Source organism: Saccopteryx leptura, unplaced genomic scaffold, assembly GCF_036850995.1.
Source record: "Saccopteryx leptura isolate mSacLep1 unplaced genomic scaffold, mSacLep1_pri_phased_curated manual_scaffold_28, whole genome shotgun sequence".
In the NCBI taxonomy this organism is placed as follows: Eukaryota; Metazoa; Chordata; class Mammalia; order Chiroptera; family Emballonuridae; genus Saccopteryx; species Saccopteryx leptura.
Window position 1 is genome coordinate 261,367 of NW_027095710.1, and position 7,993 is coordinate 269,359.

The window sequence follows — 7,993 nt, forward strand, 5'->3', positions numbered from 1 at the left end:
GAAGAGTGAAATGGAGAGCCTATTGAATTGAATAATTGTTGTAAATTTTCAAAGTACAGAAATATCAGATTTTCAAATCCAAGAAGAAAACAGAATTCCAAGTTACCTCAATCCAAAAAGACCAAGACAAATCATAATAAAATTGTCAAAAACCAGTTACAAAGAAAGGATTCTCAAGGCAGATGGGGGAAAATACAAAACATATAAAGGAAGTTTCATTCAGATTTCATGAGATTTCATGAGAATTCTTAGCAGAAACCCTACAAGCCAGAAGGCTGTAGATCCAAACACCCAGAGTACTAACAAGAGAGGAATGCCAGCCAAGAATACTATATCCATCAAAGCTGTCTAAATGTGAAGAAGAAATCAATCATTTGAAGATATACAGAGGCTGAAAGAATTTATTACCAGAAAACCCCCACTGCATGAGTGGGTCATTCAACCAGACATGAAGAACAGAACACATATAACTATAAATAAAAAGTTGTGAAATGATTCTCTAAGTAAATAATATCCAAAGAAAAGCAGGTGTAGTCATACTAATATCAGACAACACTGACTTCAAGATAACAAAGATAACCAGAGCCAAAGATGTATATTTAATTAAAAAACATTGTATCAAGAAGACACAACACTTCTTAATACATCTGCACCAACCAGGGATCACCAAAATATATAAGACATATATTAACTGACCTAAAACCAGAAGCAGACAAAAACACAATCATACTTGGAGAACTCATCATTTATTGATGGCTTTAGATAGAGCTTCCAAACAAAATAATTGATAAAGAAATATTGGCCTTAAATAACACACTGGACCAAATGAACATAATAAATATTTTCAGGATATTTAATTCCAAAATGTCAGATTGTACATTCTTCTTCAGTGTGCACGAAACGTTTTTAAGATTTGACCGCATGCTGAATCACACACACACACACACACACACACACACACACACACACACACACACAAATCAATAAATTCAGGAAGATTGAAATAATACAAAGCATATTAACTGATCATAAATCTTTGAATAGATTTCAATTGCAGGAAAAAAGTGAAGAAATCTAATAAAAAAGTGGAAATTCAAAAATCAAAAAATATATACAAATTTTTTTTTTGTATTTTTTTTTCTGACACTGGAAACGGGGAGAGACAGTCAGACAGACTCCTGAATGCGCCCGACCGGGATCCACCTGGCACGCCCACCAGGGGCTACGCTCTGCCCACCAGGGGGCGATGCTCTGCCCCTCCGGGGCATCGCTCTGCCGCGACCAGAGCCACTCTAGTGCCTGGGGCAGAGGCCAAGTAGCCATCCCCGGCGCCCGAACCATCTTTGCTCCAATGGAGCCTTGGCTGTGGGAGGGGAAGAGAGAGACAAAGAGGAAGGATGGGGGGTGGAGAAGCAAATGGGTGCTTCTCCTATGTGCCCTGGCCGGGAATCGAACCCGGGTCTCCGGCACGCCAGGCCGACGCTCTACCGCTGAGCCAACCAGCCAGGGCTGTTTGATTTGTTTTAATCAGAGGTCTTTATTTGGCTCAGAATGTCCTAGTGTGTTTAATTTCTCCTCAACCCATTACCCCCAGATAAGTTATTTATTTTTTTCTTTGTCAAGGAGTTTCAGTTTTATATTCCCCCTATGTGTAATTATATAGGTTGTAGCTTTCTCTCACTTACATATTATGATTATTAAGATTTAATGTTCTTAAAGTCCATCACGCTGTAAATGTCAAATGTGTTTTCATTTCTTTTGGCTGTGTAATATGCCATTGTATACATGAAGTACCTCTGGACTATATTTTATACTCCAGCATCAGAAGTCCTAAATTGAGTATCTTTACCCAGGATTTCTTATGTCTAAACTGACCTCAGGTAGGGGTCCTCTTGTTGTGCAAAAATTTCTTTATTTTTTTATAGATATTTTTTATAAGCTCACCTTGTTAGTACATTTATTTTATTGTTGCAATTATTTTAAAATATTTTCTGGTTGTATTTTATTTTTTATTTTTTTATATTTTGTTTTAAGTTTTTACTTTATTATTATTATTTTTAAAAAATTTTATTTAGAAAATTAACTTTGGCCCTGGTCAGTTGTGGAGCCTCAGCTTAACATATATATAAGTGTCTTGCATGTCAATTCCCAGTCAGGGAACACAGGAGAAGTAACCATCTGCTTCAGTTACCCTCCTTCTCTCATTGATCATCTGCCCTCTCTATCTCTTTCCCACCTTCTACCATGGTTTGATTGGAACAAGTTCTCTGGAGACTGAGAATGTCTCCATTGCCTTTGCATCAAACACTGAGAAAAACTTGGTTCCTGAACAACGGAGCAATATTACCATGGACAAGACCATCATCTGTAAGGGAAATGCTAGGTGGATCCCAGTGGGGCACTAATTAAAATTTTTCTCTGCCTCCCTGCCTCTCACTTTAATAACACTGGGAAACCAAATTTTTGTTGCATTCACAAAAACACTTCTTCTTTCCTAATTAGAGGGTGCTGATCTCAAATCTGACATTAGTTTTTTTATAAGCTACTGCTTTTTGCAATTCAAGATTTTAGAATTTCATCTTATTGTAAAATTTTAAACATATAGTTTAACATAATAAAATAGAATGTCTTCTTGGGCATCATCTTTGTGAAAATATAATAATTTATATAATGCACTAAATACACTAATACACTAAAAGATATGACTGCATAAGAATTTTTCTACAATTTCAGAATAGAACATATTAAAAAACTTATTTTAATGTTTAAATATTCACAAAACTTATTTAAATTCTAGTCAGGAAGAAATTTGCATTTGTATCTTTTGCATTTATGTACTTGCTAAAATAATCTCATTTGATGCTTCAGCAGTAGTTTGCTGATCATAAACAGATCCAAGATTTTCTGGAAACTGAATAACGTGATTGTTCAGGAAGTGAATGTTAATGCTCGTGTTACATCCAATGTCTCAGTAAGACAACAGCATTCTTTGAACCAGAAGTTCATAGTTTCCTGCTTTTTTGTTGCCAAGGAAGTTCTTTGTAAATGACACAAAAATTGTCATGCTGCTTTCTCCTTTTTATTCATCTTCCTGTCAAATTTCCATCATGTATGAGGGTTCAAATTTTTGGTCCATGAAATATACCTACTTTTATTGTCTTGAAAGATAAAGCAGAAATAGTATGTTGAAAGCAATCTTTTTTTCTATGCAAAGACTGAACAAACTGCTTTATTAAGACAACTTTGAAGTGAAGTGATCCTTCTCGAGTAACTACATGTTCAGTTACAATATTTTGCATCCATACTTCCAGACCTTCACATTTTAACCACTCCTCTGTGTCCAGTGTTTCTACTGAGGTCGGCTGTCCCACAAAAACAGAAAGCAAGGTTACTTTGTGAAACCTCCCATTATTCTAGCAGTAGATTTACCATTTTTTTTCTTTTATTCCTTTTTTTTTTTTTTTTTTTTTTTTTTGCATTTTCCAAAGCTGGAAACAGGGAGGCAGTCAGACAGACTCCTTCATGCGCCCGACTGGGATCCACCTGGCATGCCTGCTAGGGTGCGATGCTCTGCCCCTCTGGGCCATCACTCTATTGCATCCAGAGCCATTCTAGTGCCTGAGACAAAGGCCACAGAGCCATCATCAGTGCCTGGGCCATTTGTGCTCCAATTGAGCCTCGGCTGCAGGAGAGAAAGAGAGAAACAGAGATGAAGAAGAGAGGGAGGGGTGGAGAAGCAGATGGGCACTTCTATTGTGTGCCCAGCGGGAATCAAACCCAGGACTTCTGCATGCCAGGCCAATGCTCTACCACTGAGCCAACTGGCAAGGGCAAGAAAATTTACCATTTTAAGATACACGCAAATGACATAGTTATGCTCCGCATACTTCAGAAAGTCGAGGACAATTTTTATGTCATTCTTAGTAAGTCATTCAATTTGGGTTGGCTAAACTAATGAGGGGTTAATGACTGGTTGGAATCAGAAGAAGACCCTTCAGATTCTATACCTATTTCCTCATTCATCTTATGAAAATATACTTGATCACCTTGTTCACTTTTTCTATCCGAAAAAGAAATAAACCACTGAAAACTGAAACTGGGAGTGACTCAGAGGGTGGATAGGTTGCATTGCTGAAAAATTTTAGGGTATGCTTTCATATGCCTTTATTCTTTGCTGACGGCCTTTGTATGGATCAGACAGAAATAATAATCACTGCTGTGTTTCTTAGGTTCACGACAAACCATTGGAATAACAAACAGCATTTTTTGTGTGTTTTTTTTTGTCAAGTCAAGAAGTATTTCCTCAAAATTATGACACATAATATGAGGAGTCCAATTTTTTTCTTGATTGCCAAGTGGAACTTGAAAATAGGCATTATATGCTCATGTCACAAATGATGAAATATTCTGCCTTTGACTTTGAAGTGTATACACATATATAACTGAAGGTGTCAGGACTACTCTTAAATTTATGCCTACTTGAAGAAGGCATGATTCAATCATACAACAAAATAAGAGGGTGTGATAACCAGATAAAATTATTTAAAAGCAACTACAATTATGTAAAAGTGATGTTTGTAAAACATTAATTGTTTTGTGGTTAGGTTCAATACTAGAGTTATTGCCCTTTAACTCCAATTTAAAAACCAATGCATGCCATTAACAGAAGTTATATGAAATTAAATTGCATAAAAGCTAGAGCATACACCAAAAAATAGATTTCAGATTTCTTTTATTTTATTTTATTTTTTTATGTTCTGTGATTTTTTTATTAATGTTAATGGGATGACATTAATAAATCAGGGTACATATATTCAAAGAAAACATGTCTAGGTTATCTTGTCATTAAATTATGTTCCATACCCCTTGCCCAGGGTCAGATTGTCCTCCGTCACCCTCTGTCTAGTTTTCTCTGTGCCCCTCCCCCTCCCCCTAACTCTTTCCCTCCCTCCCTCCTGCATCCTCCCTCAACCCAACCCTGGTAACCACCACACTCTTGTCCATGTCTCTTAATCTCGATTTTATGTTCCACCAATGTATGGAATCATGTAGTTCTTGTTTTTTTCTGATTTATTTATTTTACTCCGTATAATGTTATCAAGATCCCACCATTTTGCTGTAAATGATCTGATGTCATCATTTCTTATGGCTGAATAGTATTCCATAGTGTATATGTGCCACATCTTCTTTATCCAGTCTTCTATTGAAGGGCTTTTTGGTTGTTTCCATGTCTTGGCCACTGTGAACAATGCTGCAATGAACATGGGGCTACATGTGTCTTTATGTATCAATGTTTCTGAGGTTTTGGGATATATACCCAGTAGAGGGATTGCTGGGTCATAAGGTAGTTCTATTTGCAGTTTTTTGAGGAACCACAATACTTTCCTCCATAATGGTTGTACTACTTTACAGTCCCACCAACAGTGGATGAGAGTTCCCTTTTCTCCGCAGCCTCTCCAACATTTGCTATTACCCGTCTTGTTGATAATAGCTAATCTAACAGGGGTGAGGTGGTATCTCATTGCAGTTTTGATTTGCATTTCTCTAATAACTAATGAAACTGAGCATCTTTTCATATATCTATTGGCCATTTGTATTTCTTCCTGGGAGAAATGTCTGTTCATGTCCTCTTCCCATTTTTTTACTGGATTGTTTGTTTGTTTGTTTTTGAGTTTTATGAGTTCTTTGTAAATTTTGGATATTAGGCCCTTATCTGAGCTGTTGTTTGAAAATATCAGTTCCCATTTAGTTGGCTGTCTGTTTATTTTGATATCAGTTTCTCTTGCTGAGCAAAAACTTTTTATTCTGATGTAGTCCCATTTATTTATCTTTGCCTTCATTTCTCTTTCCATTGGTGTCAAGTTCATAAAATGTTCTTTAAAATCCAGGTCCATGAGTTTAGTACCTATGTCTTCTTCTATGTACTTTATTGTTTCAGATCTTATATTTAGGTCTTTGATCCATTTTGAATTAATTTTGGTACACGGGGACAGGCTGTAGTCGAGTTTCATTCTTTTGCATGTGGCTTTCCCGTTTTCCCAACACCATTTGTTGAAGAGGCTTTCTTTTCTCCATTTTGTGTTGTTCATCCTTTTATCAAAGATTATTTGACCATATATATGTGGTTTTATTTCTGGGCTTTCTATTCTGTTCCATTGGTCTGAGTGTCTATTTTTCTGCCAATACCATGCAGTTTTGATTACTGTGGCCCTATAATATAGTTTAAAGTCAGGTATTGTAATGCCCCCAGCTTCATTCTTTTTCCTTAGGATTGCTTTGGCTATTCGCGGTTTTTTATAGTTCCATATAAATCTGGTGATTTTTTGCTCCACTTCTTTAAAAAATGTCATAGGAATTTTGATGGGAATTGCATTAAATTTATATATTGCTTTGTGTAATATGTCCATTTTAATTATATTTATTCTTCCTATCCAAGAACAAGGAGTATTTTTCCATCTCAATGTGTCTTTTTCTATTTCTCTTAACAATGCCTTGTAGTTTTCGTTATATAGGTTCTTTACATTCTTTGTTATGTTTATTCCTAGGTATTTTTTTGTTGTTGTTGCAATCGTGAAGGGGATTATTTTTTTGAGTTCGTTTTCTAATATTTCATTGTTGGCATATAGAACGGCTATGGACTTTTGTATGTTAATTTTGTATCCTGCGACCATACTGTATTGGTATATTTTTTCTAGTAATCTTTTTGTGGAGTCCTTTGGGATTTCGATGTATAGGATCATATCATCAGCAAAAAGTGATACCTTTACTTCTTCTTTTCTGATATGGATGCCTTTTATTTCTTTGTCTTGTCTGATTGCTGTGGCCAGAACTTCTAGCACCACGTTAAATAAGAGTGGAGAGAGTGGACAACCCTGTCTTGTTCCTGATTTAAGGTGGAAAGTCCTCAGTTTTATGCCATTTAATATGATGTTGGCTGATGGTTTATCATATATGGCCTTTATCATGTTGAGATATTTTCCTTCTATACCCATTTTGTTGAGAGTCTTAAACATAAAATTGCGTTGTATTTTATCAAAAGCCTTTTCTGCATCTATTGATAATATCATGTGGTTCTTGTTCCTTGCTTTGTTGATATGGTGTATTACGTTAACCGTTTTACATATGTTGAACCATCCTTGAGATTCTGGGATGAATCCCACTTGATCATGATGTATTATTTTTTAATATGTTGTTGTATTCGATTTGCCAGTATTTTGTTTAGTATTTTAGCATCTGTATTCATTAGAGATATTGGTCTGTAGTTTTCTTTCTTTGTGCCATCCTTGCCAGGTTTTGGTATGAGGGTTATGTTGGCCTCATAAAATGTGTTTGGAAGTATTGCTTCTTCTTCAATTTTTTGGAAGACTTTGAGTAGAATAGGAACCAAGTCTTCTTTGAATGTTTGATAGAATTCACTAGTATAACCGTCTGGGCCTGGACTTTTATTTTTGGGGAGGTTTTTAATAGTTTTTTCTATTTCTTCCCTGCTGATTGGTCTGTTTAGGCTTTCTGCTTCTTCATGACTCAGTCTAGGAAGGTTGTATTATTCTAGGAATTTATCCATTTCTTCTAGATTGTTGTATTTGGTGGCATATAGTTTTTCATAGTATTCTACAATAATTCTTCGTATATCTATGATGTCTGTGGTGATCTCTCCTCTTTCATTTTGGATTTTACTTATTTGAGTCCTGTGCCTTTTTTCCTTGGTGAGTCTTGCCAAGGGTTTGTCAATTTTGTTGATCTTTTTAAAGAACCAGCTCCTTGTTTTATTGATTTTTTTCTATAGTTTTTCTGTTCTCTATTTCGTTTATTTCTGCTCTGATTTTTATTATCTCCTTTCTTTGGCTGGTTTTGGGTTGTCTTTGTTCTTTTTCTAGCTCCTTAAGGTGTGAAGTTAAGTGGTTTATTTGGGCTCTCTCTTGTTTGTTCATATAGGCCTGAAGTGATATGAACTTTCCTTTTATTACTGCTTTTGCTGCATCCCAGAGATTCT

At 35.8% G+C, this 7,993-nt stretch overlaps 1 non-coding gene across 1 annotated transcript; it reads right to left on the bottom strand.

Annotated features, from left to right (window-relative positions):
* Nucleotides 1-1,434: 1,434 nt before the first annotated feature.
* On the bottom strand, nt 1,435-1,510 carry TRNAA-GGC (transfer RNA alanine (anticodon GGC)). Its single transcript has one exon. It is a non-coding gene; the product is annotated as a tRNA-Ala (tRNA).
* Between the last annotated feature and the right edge of the window lie 6,483 nt (nt 1,511-7,993).